This window comes from Engraulis encrasicolus, chromosome 7 (genome assembly GCF_034702125.1).
Source record: "Engraulis encrasicolus isolate BLACKSEA-1 chromosome 7, IST_EnEncr_1.0, whole genome shotgun sequence".
Taxonomy (NCBI): Eukaryota; Metazoa; Chordata; class Actinopteri; order Clupeiformes; family Engraulidae; genus Engraulis; species Engraulis encrasicolus.
The window spans coordinates 5,284,410-5,301,909 of NC_085863.1; the positions used below are offsets into that span (position 1 = coordinate 5,284,410).

The 17,500-nt window shown below is 44.5% G+C and overlaps 1 protein-coding gene across 1 annotated transcript in view; it reads right to left on the reverse strand.

Annotated features, from left to right (window-relative positions):
• LOC134452382 (cell adhesion molecule 2-like) overlaps nt 1-17,500 on the reverse strand; it is a 666,831-nt gene that overhangs the window by 15,548 nt on the left and 633,783 nt on the right. The window lies entirely within an intron of this gene.

Here is a 17,500-nt window from a genome sequence, read left to right on the forward strand (position 1 = left end):
CTTTAAGTCAAAAAGTTCCCGGGCCCTACTTCTCCTCCCCGTCCCCAGCCCTGCGACGAGAGAGGGACAAAGAATTAGAAGGCAGTGGCCACCGGGGGTGCTGACAGGAGGGGTGGACAAAGGGGACAGCTGTCCCGGGCCCAGGGAGAGAGAGGGGGCCCAGAAATGGGTCCTCATGACATTGTATGTATTAGTCTGGGGGCCCCTTTCAGATGACTTTGCCCTGTCAGCGGCCTCGGTGCATCGGCGTCGTTAGAGCATTTTTACCCGGGCACGTGCCCTGGTGTGGACCTGCGGTGCCAGCCTATAATGGGCACTGTTTTTTAAATTAATTTATTTATTTAGATATTTATTTTTTATTATTTAAATCTGGATCATCTGTTAATATACAGAATACATGCTTGCATTATTTTTTCTCTTTTAAAATAGGCCTATAGCATACTACACTTAAGTTAGAATTTAAGTCTGCCACGGATGCAGCAGCCTGATCAGAATGCACTTGCCACCACGGCCTTTCGTACTCGGAGCATAGCCGGAGAGTTGCCTGTTGGCTAATACCATGCAGGAGTTTTCACTATCTTTAAGAAACACGACAGGCATACTAGTTATCCTAGTGAAGACACACTAAAACATTGATTATAATATAACCTAGTTATTTGGCACCCTGAAGAAATTGACTATTTGAATAATGAATTACGTGGTGAATTACATGGTGCCCCCCCTCATTGGATGACCGCTGCAATGAAATGTGACGAATAGACATAGCCTAGGAAGAGTCTTTCTTCATGATAACAAGAGATTTGGGCAGCACATGAAAATGTTGGCTTTTTGAACCGAACCTGACCAACACAGCAACCATTCACTCCGGCCGGTGTGAAGTGAAGTCAACAGTAAGCGTCATTTTTGTTATCATCTGTAAACTAAGCGTAGCATGTCAATCAAATGTGTGTAGAACATGTTTCATCTAATAACGCGAAGGGGCGTCTCTGGAGTGGTGTTATGTGGTCACGTCTGTTATGCTACAGTAGCCAGGCAGTTCGCTCATATATAGGACCTGTTGATCGGAGAAAGATCACAAATGTCGGCTTCACCAACTATTTGCCATGTTGTGCTGTTTCTCAATTCGTTACGTTCGTGTTTTCAGGGGGTTATGATGCCGTGATGGACTACCCCAACTTGTCTTGTCAGCTTTGCTAGCTATCGGCATATTTTTTGACATCTTGACAAAGTTGCCTGCAACCAATGACCCCGCTGTTATAGCCTAGGCTACTAGCGCACTATAACGGAATACAACACTCGTAGAAAGCAGTTTTGTAGGCTATGCTGTTGCTTTTAAAAATAGCCCAGCGCATGCTTGAATGAGCCGTCGTCCAGGCAAGTTGGAGGCTGACTGGCTTAATGCAGCCCAAGCACACGTTGGTCTCAGAGTTGAAAGTGAACGATTCTGAAATGATTCTCATTCTGGTGTTTGCTGCTCGAGTGGTCTTACAGACAAAAGCACATAATTCTACATTAAGGTGGCATGATAACATCCTACAGGTGGTTACTTTTAAGACCAAAACATAATGCCGTGAACTAGCCAACTATTCGATTGAATGCATCTATTACACATAGCCTACGCAATGCCCGTGTGTGATATTGATACTGGCTCCCCCTCTTGACGTGAACATGCATCGGCACACACAGACACGCGCACACGACATAGGCCTACACACACACACACACACACACACACACACACACACACACACACCGACACACACACACACACACACACACACACACACACACACACACACACACACACACACACACACCAATTGATCATAGCTTGCAAGAGAAGGTGAAGGAGAGATGGATATTGATGAGCACGAGCAGAGGTGATGTGACTATTCAATTCATATTAATTAGGAATAACTGCTAACAGGTTATAGATCATGAAAATGCAGACAGGAGACTGTAATATGTTCTTGTTACTTCAAGACTCAGTGCAACAGAGTGCAGAGGAGGAGAGGAGCAGATAGAAGGGATGCAGGATGAGTTGACATTGAGAGATGACACTGACAGGTGAGACTCAGCTGACAATGTAGTTAGCTACTGTGAGTTGTATTGCCCTACATATAGATTTGATTAATTTTTCTTTTAAAAAAATAATTGGCCAAATTTTTTTAAGCTCGCGCGCTTCGCGCGCTCGCATGCATTCCTTTTTGGTGCCCTTTAGTGCCCCTGTATAGTGTTGGGTCTGCTGACGCCCCTGCCTCGGTGGCCACATAACAGCTCTCTGCTGCTCTCATTGCCATGCCGCCCGCAACCCAAATGTGCAGCACAGCGTGCGGTGTGCAAAAAGGCTTACTTTGAAAGTAAGCCGTCGGGAAATAACACGTGATAGCCTCACTATTACGGTCAATTTTGGGAAATGTTGGGAAACATTTGGTTCTACTCTTATTTTTTTTCTTTTTAATCCCTTACCACTAACATGAAATGCTATAATGTAGTGCAAACAAAGTAGTGCACAAACAGACGAATGCAATGCATTAACGCACGCACGCACACGCATGCACACACAAACACACGCACGCACACCCACATGTGCACACACAAACTTAATGAAACTATTCTGTAAGGAGTTGAGCTGTGATGCTGAGAGGTGTGTGAGGGCTTTGTAGGTTTAGAGATGTAATGTCATTTTGTTTGAGCTAAATGTTACTTAACGAGCTAAATTGTGTGGCGCCACAAACTCAAACACTGCAACTCACCACCCACACTGATGAACAAACACCATCCAGTATTGTCAAAACAACTAAACAGGCTGCTGTTAGTCATATCCAAAACAGATTTTCTGTTCAGTTTATTCTGTTCCTGTTTATGCTCATATCAGTTAAAAAAAAACACAAATGGTAAAAAAAAACCAACAGTGAGCTGTCAGGGTACAGTAGCTTGCGAGAAGAAAAATAAACATCAGCTCACTCGCCCACTCCTCAACGAGACTCTTTGGTCAAACGTGTGTTAAAAAAAAATGACGGATCGACCGTAGGATGGTGGGAGTTTTATTTAAAACAGATCGGTTCGTCAGGGACCCCAACTTTCTGGGTCACTGCCTAGCGAGATACACGATATGCTCAGGCTTAATTGGAGTTTTCAACAGAGAAGAGAAGAAAAAAAAACAGAGAAGAAAAGAAATGGAAAAGAAAAGTGTAACAGTAAAGGAGGGTGAAATAATGGTTTGTTGAGCATGAGAATAATGCGTATTGGTGTCTTGCCATCTCAAGCAAACCCCGCTCCACTGGCACATCTTTAAACAACAACACATTAAAACAATCTCTTTTTGGAGGCCTTTTGCTTCTAGTGTCCACAAGCCCACACCTACATACAGTATACCCACACTGATATTATATTAAGCGACCCTGGAGGGTTTGAAAGGTGCTATATAAAAAACCCAGGCAAAGTTCGATTCTGTTGTTTTTAATAAAACCCTGCACACCGGAGCCGATATTCGTGGACGTTGGTTGGCGATTAGGGACGAGTTCTATTTTGTCAGAGTCACCCATTGATTATCCATGCTCTGCTGTGGTGAAATTGTGTGTGGGGGTCGGAATTGTGTCGGAAGTGAAAGTGCTCGGCAGTGCTGTCGGAATCGATGTGCGGAGGGCTTAACCAGAGAGAGTAGAGAGAGAGAGGTTCCATTGGCCCATTGTTTCCTGGTTCTATTATTGCAAGGGGGAGGGGGGGAAATCCCCCTTTAGGCAGACCTAGGCAGACCTAAGGACTGTTCTATTCAATACTAGGAGCATTATGACACGCCCCTTTAGGCAGACCGGAACCTGGTCATGTTAGGTGCCCATAGCAACCTATTATGTTGGCATATCTCTATATACTTAAAGAACCTCTGGTATTATGACACGCCCCTTTAGGCAGACCGGAACCTGGTCATGTTAGGTGCCCATAGCAACCTATTATGTTGGCATATCTCTATATACTTAAAGAATCTCTGGCTTAACTCTTACTCCCATGGCTCTGGGTCAGGCCATGACCAAGGCAGTACGACTGGATATCAGGCCATGACCAAGGCAGTACGACTGGATATTTGAAAACGAAACCTGGGGACAACCTGGCCTTCTGTCTGAACCGTCCTATGCAGAGATCAAGAAAGTATTTATTTGCGTATGGGGAATGGAAGATATTAATTCGTTTTCTCATAGGCGTCTAACACTAATCTCATCCAGCTCTTCATCCTATTAACAACACATTGGTCACATAATATAATATAATATAATATAATATAATATAATATAATATAATATGATATAATATAATATACAAAGAAGAATGGAATAGAATGAAACATAATTAACTGCCTTTATTGTCCATGTTGAGAGGAAGTGCTGCTTTTATGTTAGCGGCTGACGGTTGCGATGACGCGAGGGTAGTTGGAGGGTAAGGGGTGGCGTGCGGAGGCTAGCTAGGAGCTGCTACCAATCACCACCTCGCCGTGCTATTCTGTGTAAACAAGCTCCGTGTCATGTGTTATTCTCTGCTAATTGCTTTATCCTCGTTTAAGCAGCACTAGAGAGGGAGCGTAGAGGGAGCTCAGAGGAAAGCGTCACTGCTCTAAATGTCCTCCTCTCATCCTCCTCTCTTCCCCCTCTCATCCTCCTCTCATCCTCCTCTCATCCTCCTCTCTTCCCCCTCTCATCCCCCTCTCTCCCTTAAGTGCCTCCTCTGGCCTCTCCACTTGATGAATACAGGGACAGTTATCCACAATTAACTGCTAAACGGCTAAATTAAAATGACTTTTTGTCTGAGACGCGTTTGTTTAAATGGTTTAGTGCTAATTACGTTTTCTTTTCTTTCTTTCTTTTTTTAAAATCTCTTGGCGGTGTAAGGAGGCCGTCATAGGAGGAATAAAGAGAAGAGGAAGATGAAGAAGTAATGAAGAGGGAGAGAGGAATGGAGAAAAGAGAAGGATGGAGAAGTAATGAAGAGGAGAGGAATGGAGAAGTAATGAAGAGGAGAGAGAGAGAGGAGGAAGATGAAGAAGTAATGAAGAGGGAGAGAGAGGAATGGAGAAAACAGAAGGATGAAGAGAAGAGAGAGAGAGAGAGAGAGAGAGAGAGAGAGAGAGAGAGAGAGAGAGAGAGAGAGAGAGAGAGAGAGAGAGAGAGAGAGATGGATGGATGGATGGATGGGGGGATGAAGAGAGGTGGAATAGAGGTAGGGAAAGAAGGATAGAGGTAGGGAGAGAAGGATAGAGGTAGGGAGAGAAGGATAGAGGTAGGGAGAGAAGGATAGAGGTAGGGAGAGAAGGACAGAGGTAGGAGAAGGAGGATTCTGGACTGGATGCCTCTACACCTAGTTGACAGCTTCACCTCAGGGGCACCTCGGCCTCTCTCTCTCTCTCTCTCTCTCTCTCTCTCTCTCTCTCTCTCTCTCTCTCTCTCTCTCTCACACACACACACACACAGACACACACACACACACACACACACACACACACACACGCACACACACACGCACACGCACACGCACACGCAAAAGCACACAAACACACACATACACACACACACACAAACACACCCTCATTCCTGATCGCATCCCAGTCTCACACTACACCTGGGACACATGTGTGTGTTTTTTCCCTCCTCCTTTCATTACGGTTCATGCTCTCCTGAGCAAAGCAGTTGGCTGGGGAGGGAGAATGTGGGTTTGGAGAGAGAGAGAGAGAGAGAGAGAGGGAGAGAGGGAGAGAGAGAGAGAGAGAGGCCCAAGTCGCCTTTCTTGGGCAACAGAGAGAGCACAGCTCGCCGGCAGCTTACCGGCAGCTCGCCCCCCTTAAGCACTCTTCCAGCATCTCGCAATAGTCCCTGCTAAAAACGTCCCAAAAATGTTGGTAGAAGAGAGAGAGAGAGAGAGAGAGAGAGAGAGAGAGAGAGAGAGAGAGAGAGGGAGAGAGGGAGAGAGAGAATGCTAATGCACATGTTAATGTAGAGGAAGGAAGTGGTCATTTGAATAAGACTCTGATCAGATATTCAGCCTGTATACTTCACCTGAGGGGCAGAGAGGTGGGGAGATGAGATGGTGTGGACATGGACGTAGATTCAGATGAACTATCACTATGATTTTCTGCCTGCCTTTCTCTCAGAAAGAGAGCAAGAGAGAGAGAGAGAGAGAGAGAGAGAGAGAGAGAGAGAGAGAGAGAGAGAGAGAGAGAGAGAGAGAGAGAGATATTCTGCCCGCATTTCTCACGAGAGAGAGAGAGAGAGAGACAGATAGAGAGCGAGAGAAAGAGAAAAAAAGAAAGAGAACGAAAGACAGATTGATGCTGAAGAGAGAGAGGTAGAGAATGAGTAGCATAATGTATGTAGAAGGTTTGAGGCTATGTGACAACATTCATTTGCAGAGAGCAGCGAGGTGAGGGCAGGGCTGTGCAGTGCACTCTCACATACATAGTTTAACAAGGAGCTTCTTTTTCCACTGCTGTCCGATTTCATTTACAGCATGTCTGCAAGCAGGCATGAGGCAGAATTCATGAGACAAATTGGTGCTGGGATCTTTACACTATGCCACATTACCAGAGAGTCTGTTATGACACCGCTGAGCCTACACATGTTCAAGTACAACCTACCCTAAGCTATCCTTCTACTCCGCAATATCTAGAAACACCTTGTGTCATGGCCATTTCTGTTTTTCTGTTAAGCGCACTCAGACGTGTGACTTTGGAAACGCCTACCTAAGCGCAGGTGTAGGTATTTAGGTCACGCCCGACACTCTAATTTGGTCTTAGATTCAATGTCGGGCAGCGTGGCATAGTTTGGTGCGATATAAAGACTTTACCATTAAACACATGCAAGAATTTGGATATTGGAAATGGAACCTTTGTTGAAACTGAAGACTTTTTCGTTGGAATAAATAAGAACCCTTTTTTGGAAACATGTGTTTGTGCGTAAACTTTGAAACTGAACCCACGCTACCCACAGCCTTTATGGAACTATTATGGCCTTTATGGAGCATTATATTTAGCTGACACTTTTATCCAAAGCAACAGTTGTTAACCGGGTTTTTGGCTACAGTCCTTGGAACAGCATAGGGTTAGGTGCCTTGCTCAAGTGCAGTAGGGAGAGGAAGGGTTGGATTCGAACCTTTACCCCTTGGATCTAAAGCCCATGTCCTTAACGATTAGGCCTGCAACACCACAGCTGACCCACATATAAATACATCATTATACCCTGAATAAAGAAGCTCCACCAAAGGGAGTAGGCTCCAATCTAACCGCAGAAATACACCTACCGCGACAAGAGCGAGGCGAGCCACAGAAGTAATTGACTTTGTATTGAGTCATGCGACAAAAGCGATTCTGAAGACTAGAGCGATTTGCGCAACGACCGCGACAGTTTGATGTTGAAATCCTTTCAACTTTCTATGACGCGGTTCGGCGACAAGCCGCGACAGCCAATGACTGTATAGAGGTCAGTGACCACAGCCAATGGGAATGTTTGAATGCTTTGCCTTCTGCTTGTAACAGACATACTGTAGTCGCTTCTATCACGCGTATCGCTCTGTCGCTTGAATCACATCGCGCCTGGTCTATTTGTGTGGTAAGGCAAAGACTGGAGATTGGTTCAAGAGAGGATGTAAGGTGCTGTTACTCAGGTGCTGTCAGGCACAGACTATTACACCCTAATCTCAAGAACTTACTCCAATTCATACAGCGTGATTTGGTGAAGCACATTGGCAGCCCTGGTGCTTATTTTTATGTTTTCTTCTCTTTTGCGTGTAGTGATGATACTGGATATTTGAACCAAACCAGCAAATAGAGGCAGCTTGAGATGTTTGTACAGTGTCTGAAGTTCAGAGCTCATAAAAGGCAATATTTATATTTATGTGGGATGCTATTTGACCTGTTACATGATTGAATTATTCCCTTTGATTTTACCGCCGGCACGGCCATGATGAACAACAAATACGTTCGCTCGAATACCAAATCAGAGCGATGCTGTTTGCTTCATCCCTACCAGAGGGCAAACGCGCTCACATGGCTTTTAAGTTTCAGTTAAGTGTGAAATAAAATAAAATTGATGAATACTGAAGACTCCAGACTCTACACTCAATATCTGACTGTCACAGTTCTGCTGAGACTCTCACGTAACCTCCACCAGTCGTTATATTTACGTATATATTTGACACCGACCACATTAAATGGTGATATACAGAAGAGGCCTTATTATGGATGAAAAGCTACTAAAATAAATTCCAGTTGCTTACAACTTCGGCATGCATCAGTGGTCTCCAATTATTATTTTTCCCCAAAGGTCAAATTATGTAGCACAAATGAGGCTGAGGGTCAAACAAATCGCCCAAACCACAGATAGCACACCTATATGTTTTAGTTTTTTTTTTTAAAAAGGGTAGAGGGCTGGAGGGCTGCGGCGTTCAAGTGGTAAAACTGGTGGTGGTTTGAAGGTGCTCTTTGGCCAAGACGTAGAAAATATCAAAAAAAAGGGTGGATGCCAAGGCACTCTTCTTAGATAAATCCGCTTTATTATAAAGGCTAGTTCATGTTAGAACTTAAATAATTAAAAATACTGCCACTGCCAACATGTTTCGGCCGCTAGTAGCTGGTAGCCGGTCGGTAGCAACCACTGATGCATGCCGAAGGAGTTGCAAGTTGTAAGCAACTGGAATTTATTTTAGAACATATTGGCAGTGGCAGTATTTTTAATTTTTTGAAATATGTTTTAGTTTGTCCCAACCTCGTTCATCGATGACTTGAGACTGTAAGCAATACCTTGGGCCTATAGTGAAATAACTGCAAGTTGCTTTTGATATAAAAGTGCCAGTTAAGTACAGTAATGCAACGTAAGGAGATTCATCTGTTTTGTTTCCACTGTGATTATGATTGACACCCAGCAACCCTGCAAGATGGAACATTTAGTTTTGCTCTCGTAATCAGATGTTTTTGTTCTGTCCTCTCCTACTGTCATGATACTGTAACAGTCTTGGCATATTAAAAAAAGAAATCTCCTCCTCCTCCTCCTCCTCCTCCTCCTCCTCTTCCTACGCACAGAACCTGTTTTTCAGAGGCCTTCATTATAATCAATGCAGAGGCAGACAAAACGAGGCAGGAGAGATGGAGGTCATCAAATTATCCATCTTAACAAAACAAAACAATGCGCTTTTGTGTACCTTGTGATGATGACAAACTGAGAAGTGAAAGCGAATGACGAGCGAGAGCCTACTTGAGCGACAGGGAAGAGACAAGAGACCCGTTTCTGTAAATAATGAGCATACTCAGAAGTCAAGAAGTGAGGAAACAAGAAAAGAACGAAAAATAAAAAGTTGAGAGCGTTTGTAAAGCAAGAAATCGTAATGGGAGAAGAAGAGGGCGTCCTTCCCCATCACAGGCATCTGTGGCCTGAGCAGAGCAGAGCAGAGCACAGGCAGCAAGAATGATGAAGAAGCAGAGGGAAGGAGGGAGTGGAGGTCTGTTAGCAAACTCTGAATGAGTCAGAAAGGATGGAGAGAGAGAGAGAGAGAGAGAGAGAGAGAGAGAGAGAGAGAACTGTTGTTGAATGAGGTTTGGTCTGCCATGTAGAATGGGGAAAATACAGAGGGAATAAGGTCGCGAGTGGGAGAGAGAGAGAGAGAGAGAGAGAGAGAGAGAGCAGAGAGATAGCTACAGAGAAAGGAAGAGAGAAAGAAGAGAGAAGAAAAGGGAGAGGTGGAAGTGCTGGGACTGAATACAGAGAGGGACATTGAAATAGAGAGAGAGAGAGAGAGAGAGAGCAGAGATTGTTGGGTTCAGTTAGGTCGTGGTAAATTAGGTCCACGTAAAGACAGGATAGATTGAAATGGAGAGAGAGAGGGGGGGGGGGGGTGGGTGATGAACAGAAAAGGAAGGAGAATGAGACAGAGACAAACTGAGAAGGAGAAATGGAGAGTGGCGGAGAGAGGTAGAGAGATAGAGAAAGACAGAGAGGATACAGTCAAGAGATGGAAAAAGAGAGTGCTATGGAGGGAGACAGGAGAAGAGAGTGAGATAAAGAGAGGAATAGAGGGAGGAGGGATGTGGTGTAGTGTAGTGTAGTGAGATTGAGAAACTGAACGGGAGAGTAAAGGGAGTGGAAAATGAACACTAAACTGCATAGCAGAAGACCAATAGATTATGGGTAGAGACCAGAGAATGAAAAATAAATGGAGGACGTAATAGAGAGAGAGAAAAAGAGAGAGAAAGGGAGAGAGAGAGAAAGGGAGAAAGAGAAAAAAAGAGAGAGAGAGAAAGAGAGAGAGAGAAAGAGAGAGAGAGAGAGAGAGAGAGAGAGAGAGAGAGAGAGAGTTTAGGTAGACCAATAGATTATGGGTAGAGACCAGAGAATGAAAAATAAATGGAGGACGTAATAGAGAGACAGAGAGAGAGAGAGAGAGAGAGAGAGAGAGAGAGAGAGAGAGAGAGAGAGAGAGAGAGAGAGAGAGAGAGAGAGAGAGAGAGAGAGAGAGAGAGAGAGAGAGAGAGAGAGAGTTAGGATAGAGCAAGAGATTATGGGTAGAGATCACAGAATGAAAAATGAATGGAGGAAGAGAACTGGGCAGAAGACAGAAGAATACAAAGAGACCTTTGGACCAATATCTGTACAAAGAGGAGTTGGAACCTATAATCTGTACAAAGAGATGCTTGGACCTGTATCTGTAAATAAACAATGACGGAGGAGCTACATTGACAAAGATATCGTGATATAGTTGGCGAGACAATACATCTCTCTGACACATACTAGCAAGACAGTACATGTTCCCTATCGCAGGAACGGCAACCTATTACTAATGGGACACGATCAGCCTGGGCCAATCCATTAAGCATTAAAAAAAAACATTCACAGCTATCTGCCATTCGACGTGATTGTATATTTAAAAAAAAAACACTTTGTGCATCGACCCAGGCCGTTCAAGTCACATTAGTAATAGGTCTGGTCTCTTCTCAGGAAACTGGTGTTACAATAGTAACTCAGATGTTATTTTTCTTTACGGCAACCGATGTTTAACAAGTACTTGTTAAACATCGCTTGCCATAAAGAAATATAAAAGAGAGGAAACAGGAGAAGAATGGAGAGCGCTGAGGAGGCTGAGAGGAGCTAATGCAGTAGGGAGGTGTGGTGTGAGGACCAAAGATGGTAGATCACTGCCTCTCATTCATTCATTATTATTCATTACACTACACTTAGCTGACGCTTTTTTATTCAAAACAACTGACGGATATTACAGGGTATTGGTTACAGTCCCTGGAGCAATGAAACATTAGATGCCTTGTTCAAGGGCACTTCAGCCATGGATGGAGGTGTAGGGAGTGGTAAGGGCAGGATTCAAACTTGTAACCCCCGTGATGTACAGTCCAACTCCCTAACCATTACACCATTGTCCATTGTCCCTTGACCATTGTCTCTGCTCTCATGGTATCATGTGGTTCAGCCGTGGATTTTTAAGCCGCCTTCTTGGCCAGGACTCCCTGGCAGGAGAGTTTCTCTAACTCAATGGGACTTTGCTGGTTAAATAAAAGTAAATAAAATAGGGAACTGATCTTTAGATCAGTGGGTTACAGAGGGTCTCCTAGATCTCTGACCTTGGCCTGTCTACCATCTTTGGTCACACTTTAGGTAGGCAGGATTTGATGTATCTTACTCTACTAGAATATGTGGGATATGGGAAGGCGGTGTGGTCTTACCAGGATGTCCACTGGAAGGGTGGGGTTGATGTCTATGGGGGAGGGGTGTGGGTGTGGTTTATGTCTATGGGAGAGAGGTGTGGGTGTGGTCTTACCAGTAGCCGCAGGGAGGGCGTGCTTGATGTCTATGGAGGGGGTGGTGGTGACTGGAGTGGTGGGGGGAGCGGTGGTGGTGGGTGGAGGAGGGGTGGTGGGGGCGTCTGGCACATCAAATGGGGACCAGACACAACATAAACACAAACACAAACACAACACAGACACGACAAACACAAACACAAACAAATGGACGATAACACAACATAAAAAACACAAAACAAGGGAAATTATGCATAAAAAAGAACATCAACAAAAAAACAACCAAGGTAAAAACAATGACTAGCTTTCATGTAAGTAAATGTAAAACAAATAATACAGTATGTCATAATAACATAAACAACAACAAAATGAAGTAGCACATAAATAAGGATAGCATCATCAGTATAGTGAAATTATAAAATGTAAGGATATTGATGTTTGCCAGGAGCTGCTTCTAGGGGGAATATACTGCAACTACACATGTACAGTACGTAGGTGTATACTACCCTACAAAGTCAGGGTGCAGTAACTGCATATTATTTTGTTTGTCATATTAGTTTATCTTGAGTTTGAGTTTATAAAAATTGTGTTCATACTGAAAAAAATGGTCTTCATAACATCTCCTTTATCTAGTGACAAAGGCCTGTGGTACAAATGTGTCCCGTTTTAGAGACATTGCCATGTCAAATTTCCAGTAACTACAATATGCAATCTAATACCAAAACGTTGAGGACTTATTTCTCAATTTCAATTTTGGGGTACTTACTGCACTTTGCCTTTGTAAGGCAGTATACGTACACATTGTAGTTGTACTAGCCTAGTAGGAAGTGGCTTCACATTGTTTTGTGGGTTCATGGCGACAGGTGAAGGGAGGGAGAATTGTGAGGGATATGGAATGGAAAAATGGTAGACAGATGGGCCTATAGGAAACATACTCTGATTATTGTACAGTATGTACACAATAATGGGGATCTGTCTGTGGTATGGCGTTCTAAACAACATGGTGACCAATTTGACTGTAGACTCTCAAAGATGACATCAGCAGGAGAAAAGAGGCCTTGAATTTGTAGCGTAAAAGAAGGTGATTCTTTGTGGATGAGGCTCTGATTACTTACCTTTATCACATTACTGTTCATCAAACCAACAGTTAACAATACAATTTTCTTCAGTACTCTTGGTGCTGACTAATTCAGTGCAAATTCTAACTTGCATTTTAAGCAACACTTCCTCACATTAGCATTGTCTACTAACCCAGCGTTACCATAGACTGCTACAGTATATTACAGTAAATAACACCAAACCTGCATTAGGATACAATATAGCATTTCAAAAGAGCACCACAACCTGCAATGGGTATTTGAGGAGTAGGACACAGTATATGATGTGCTAATTGGCTAGTTATGAAGTGAAAGAACACGCTATGACATTTTGAAAAGGCTGTGAGCTAACACGCACAACACACAGGCACCACAGTAATGCCTCCCGATTATGCATTTCAAACCCAACCGACCAACCAGTGCCTCTCCTCATGCCGTGTGCGTTCCAATATGCGACCTTGCCTCCTCCACTTGTGCTTGTGGCCTCATACCAGGAAGTAATGTGTCATGATGACATCACTGACAATAGCATTATATTTCAAATGCTCGCTAAAAAGTAAAGTAATTTTCTCTTTGCAAACTGGATGGTGAATGAAAAACAGTCCCCCAAAAATTGTTGTGGCTAGGCTGGCAGCTGGGAAACTTTATTGCTTTCTCCACGGAGGCGGGGCGAGGAGGCGGTACGCAAGTACAAGTGGAGGAAGCAAGGTTGCATATTGGAACGCAACCCCCATCGCACCTCAATCCCCCCCTCGTGTGCTGTTCCTGTGAAGTCAGTTACACACCCCCAAAAGCCACCCACCCGCACCAACCCAACCAGTGTTGCCGGATTGGTAGTTTCCAGCCCAATTGGGCTGTTCAAGTTGGCCGTCTGTGTGTAAAAATAGTTCAAAATGGGCATTGGGCGGGTTTATCTGTAGATTTATGGCGCTATAAATAAATAGAGTGTGGTTCAACTTGGGTGGGATGTAGTGCCTTCAGGTGGTTTTGGGGCATTTTTGGGCTGGACAAGATCAGACACATCTGGCAACCCAGAACCCAACCCTAGTACAAGCTTAGCCTGGTCCTGACCATCCCATAATACTGCCATTTCATTTCGTATTTATGGTCTGGCATTTGTCTGCTCTGAAGCGATTGTAGGAAGCAGGAAGTTTGCACTCAGTTATGGTTTGAAATTATTGGACAACTCTCACCCAATCGGTGGCAGTTACTCAACAACAACATAGCGCAGACCAATGGCTCTGGCGCAGATGTGTACGTCATTGTCACAAGCGTCCTCACTGTTTCGCCCCCACGTGGGGGGCGTATTCGCTTATTGGCTGTTTTCTGGGGGGGGGCGTTGCGATCAAAATTCTACTGCTCCAGGCACTCCACAGAGAAGCACGGCCAGACTACAGTACTGGAGCCAATCCTTTGGCGGAAGTACGTAGGATGGCTCGCGAGGCTAGTACAAGCTAGCCACTCTTCTACCAATATCTCCCTGTTACTGTGAAGTCAATTACGCACCCTAGACCCACCTACACCAGCCCAACCCCAACGCGAGCTGCATAGCTACACCCCACTCCTCCTCTCATCTACCTGCTCCCATCCCCACCCAACCCAACCTCTCCCCCCTCGTCTCCCACTCCTGTGAAGTCAATTACGCACCCCAAACACACCCGCTGCCCAACTGACTCCCATCTCCCAATATCTCCCTGTTACTGTGAAGTCAATTACGCACCCTAGACCCACCTACACCAGCCCAACCCCAACGCGAGCTGCATAGCTACACCCCACTCCTCCTCTCATCTACCTGCTCCTGTGAAGTCAATTACGCACCCCAAACTCACCCGCTGCCCAACTGACTCCCATCCCCACCCAACCCAACACCTCCCCCCTCGTCTCCCACTCCTGTGAAGTCAATTACGCACCCCAAACACACCCGCTGCCCAACTGACTCCCATCCCCACCCAACCCAACACACCATCCCCACCCCTCCCACCTCGTCTCCCGCTCCTGTGAAGTTGTCACTTTGGTAGCGCCGGCATCATTAAGTGCTTCGGTTATGGCGACTGTGTTGTTGTTCTGACATTTTCAATAGTCAAGAAGTCGACTCCCTAGCCCACTGTAAGGGATAATTAGGCTCCTCTGCAAAAGGGAAAGGCAACGCACAAAACCAGAGGTGGGTGGGCAGGCATTATAATAATCTACGTCTGAGTCACACAAAAGCTGTGGGAAACTCTTTTATTTCCGGGGACTGGTGCACTCTACCTCTTTGTGTTTCTCTGGACAGGGACTATTTTTTGTTGTTGTGAAGTATGTCGTAATATCAGGCCCCTGCAGCAGTGCCAATGGCAATAACAAAACAAAACCCCAATTGGGTACGTCAGCTATCTTCTGATGGTCATTATTTAGACTTTATTTGATCACAGTACTTTATGACTCAGGATCATTATCAGTCTGAAGCATTAAGCTGTGTTTACTGGGGTTTCACTTTTAACTCAGTATCAGGAATAATGAACTCATAAGGAATATGATAACATGGAGGGTGCTGTGGAGCAGTGTTTCTCATCCCCTTTTCCAGCACCTATGGATGCCTTTGATGACAAAATAATCTCTCTACAAAAAAAGCTTTTGCTGCTTATCATGCTGGTAAAAAGTCACTTTATGCTGCCTTTGTCGCACACAGTCTTATCCGACAGTGTTTTAGAGCAGTGTTTCTCAACCTTTTTTTAAGGCGAGGCACCCTTTCAATTCATGAAAAATTTCAAGGCACCCCAAACCAACAAGCCGTAACATGGCATTGCATCCAATACCACACAAGCTTAGAAAAGTAACACATTTGGAGGTGTCGCACGACCTACGTTCGAAGTTGCAGCTGACCTGTATTTACTTTATTGTGCGTAAATGGCAAATTAAAGATTCCACTGGCTAGCATTAACTTATCAATTTAGACAAATATGTATTATATTACATAATTTATTTATCAGCCACGTTTTGAGGGGGGCCCGCGGCACCCCAGGGTGCCCTGACACCCCTGTTGAGAAACACTGCTGTGGAGGACCCAGGTTCGATTCCAGCCTGGGTCATGTCCCAACTCTGTCCCCATCTCTCTGTTCCTCTGATTTCCTGTCAATCTCTGCTGTCCTGACATGACCCTGATGAAGGTGTAGAAAAATTACAAGCTTTTATAATTGGTTCTTTATTTGCCGTTTCATTCTGTCTGTTCCTTTTGTATTACACTCTGCTACTCTAGCCTAGAAGATTTCACCAGGGAACTATGTGATTAGGATGCTACATTTAAATGTTGCCTCTGATGAGAAACAATGTGCTGTACTATGATTTTCCATCCCTGTGTTTCCATTAAAAAGCAACCTTCGTGGGAGGAGAGACAGAGAGACGAAAGACGCCAAGTGAGGACAATGTTGTCCAGGCCTCTCACTTTCTCTCCTTTTGCGAAAGTCAATTCTATACCTGATCTGATTGTCATCTCTAGTTGTATTAATACGTTTTCTTAACAAATTGGTCCTTCGAGCCGGATAACTTTGGTCTAATTAAAAGAAGTATTGCATGAAGTTCTGAGTGTGCGACGACAATTACTTTCCCATTACACGTAAATTAATTTAACCGCCATGTGCACCTCACCCGGTGTGCATTTACTAAACCAAAAGAAAAATCTCTACTGTCCTGTCATCAATACAGGCACAAAAAGGCCATGAAAATATTTTCAAAAAGAAAGGAATGTGGTATGGTATGTTTGTGATGACGCTTAAAAGTGAGATTGGTAAGTAGCATTCTTTCATATGATGCGGGAAACCACTCTAAAAAGACGTATGTGTCTCTATTGCAGAAAACATTTTCTTTTGTGTGAGCTTGTCAAAGGCTTCAGAAGTCAGACTCAGCTTTTATTATTTATCTAAACCTGCAGAGGCAGACAGACAGACATTTGAACTTGAAGTGAGAGTTGGAGTGACTGCAGAGCAGACAGCAATCCACTTTTGAATGATACGTGCTCTTTTATAAAGCACTGGACTGTGAAAGTCTGACAAAAGCTCACTGCGTTGCGTGCACTGCACTGCATGGCTTTTCTTTTCTCTTCTCTGACACATCTAAAAGGTGTCTGTCTGGGACGGCCAAGGTTATAAAAGCCCCTGTGAAAGAGGCTAAGAGATATGAAAAGCAGACGACTGAGGGTGACTGTAAAGCCTGTTGTGGAGCTGTGAAATGCGGACGGTGTTGCCAGATGTGTCGGTGCTAAAAAAAAAAAAGCCTGGAAGCGCTAAATTCCGCCCAATTTCAACAAATTGTATTGATTCCTATGGGCATAAAATTACACAAAAACCTGCAAATGGCCGACTTTGACCGTTTTACCCGCAGACGACTTTCCCAAGCAGCCCAATTCTGGCAACACTGAATGCAGACGTCTGAGACTTTCCCGGAAAGCCTGTTGTGACCTCCCACTGAGACAAAATGGTGCAGGGTCTCGGCATGGCACACTCACAAAACTCACACACATACTGGGGTCACACACACACGCGCGCGCGCATGCACCCTGGCAAGCATGCACGCACGCACACACACACGCACATACAAACACATGCAGAGCCCCATTGAAGGGGGTCATTGTAATTCAAGAGCCCCT